General features: G+C 43.5%; 1 protein-coding gene across 1 annotated transcript in view; it reads left to right on the plus strand.

Annotated features, from left to right (window-relative positions):
• Positions 1 to 1,681, plus strand: part of pax6b (paired box 6b) — a 19,004-nt gene that overhangs the window by 11,464 nt on the left and 5,859 nt on the right. The window lies entirely within an intron of this gene.

Here is a 1,681-nt window from a genome sequence, read left to right on the forward strand (position 1 = left end):
ATTATAACATTCTATATAAGATATGGCAATATATTAATTAACCTCACTAATAATAATAATAATAATAATAATACTAATAATAATAATAATAATAATAATAATAATAATAATAATAATAATAATAATAATAATAATCTATGCCGTTCATATTATCACCGACCCTTCAAGTATTTGTCTCAGGGGAGCTAAAATATGTTTTCCATCAGTCAAGCGGACCGAACACACAGAAAGGTTACATGTAGAGTGACAGGGGCCCCAAACAGAAGACAGCTCTATATCCCAAAGACTGACGAATAAAAACCTCGGTGCCGATCTCCCTCTTTCATCCCTTTCTCCTTCTCCTTCGCTGCCTATATGGCTCCAAATCCCGTCTATAGGATTTAGTCTCTCACTTTCTCTTTCAGTTTTAAGCGGTTTCTCAAGAGTGTTTTGATCCAGCCTGAGCAGCTGAAAGGTGCCGCAATTGGTTCGGTATCTCCCTTTTTTTTATTTTTTTTTTATTCTTCTTCTGCTGCTGCTGCTTTTCCGCCTGACTGGTTGAGACACCGCGATACTAAAGAATGAGTTTATTTCCCAGCGCTTTTATAAAGAAAACAAAATCCCTTCCGAGCGTCAGTGGGTCTGGCAGACGGATAATAGCTGCACATTCGCTCTTTTTTGTGGATTATCCGGAGCGAAGAAACAAATAGCGCGGACACAAACTGTCGGTCTATAGATGAATACCTTGTCCATTATGCAGCAGGGGAAATTGTCAAGTAACATCAGATGTCCTCCACTGACTCACATATTGAAACATTTGCTCTACATTCAGGCCCAAGTGAACACGTCAAAAATTTTTGCTTACAGATMATTTTAAATCCATCATCAAATAGACACATTTTATTTGATGTGGCTTGTGCAGGGATGGATCCACACTTGTTCCAACGTCAGTGCAAATAAAAAAACAAAAACAAAAACAAAAAAAAACAACAACAAAAAAACGCACGTCTTGTCGCCAGAGATCCGTATCGTTGAGATATTACATAAACCTCCCTCCAATGGCTCACCCGCTGCTTAATTTCGCATTAACTTCTCGGTGTGATAATGATGTCCAACAACAAGACAGACATTAGTCGATAAGCCTCGCCCTGCATCTGAAGGGGCCTTTGGGCCCACCGCGGACAAGCAGGGGCAGTGAATAGATTGGCCCTATTTCGGGTTGTTCAGGGGGTTGCATGCTCTCTCCTCACTCATTTGTTTCCAATTGAAGACAGAAATCCTGACTGGCGTGTAGCTGGCCGGGGGACGTGATTAATGATGGTAGTGGATAAGGGTTAACACACTGGACTCAAAGCTCTGTTGACTAGGATCCTCGTAACGCACAATGCCGGAGCACTATAGCCTGCGCGCCTCCACAGAGAGAGGATCCTTTTGTCATCTCCCCCTCCCCCCCCCGCCCCCCACATCCATCCTCCTCCCATATATTACACCCACCGAGGGCTCGCTGGTCGTCCCTGGCTGTGTCCATAGTTTAATGGTTCCCCTTACTCCTGGAGGCATTGTATCATTCTGAAAAGCGTCTTCTCCTATTCAAAAGTTGGTGGTCACCTCAATGGCTCTACCAACGCCCATATGGGAGCGACCATTGAAGCGCTGCTCTGTCCTAGAAAACAGAGGGGATGGGTTGGGGAGGGAGGTGGTG

The sequence above is a fragment of the Poecilia reticulata genome, linkage group LG3 (genome assembly GCF_000633615.1).
Source record: "Poecilia reticulata strain Guanapo linkage group LG3, Guppy_female_1.0+MT, whole genome shotgun sequence".
NCBI classification, from domain to species: domain Eukaryota; kingdom Metazoa; phylum Chordata; class Actinopteri; order Cyprinodontiformes; family Poeciliidae; genus Poecilia; species Poecilia reticulata.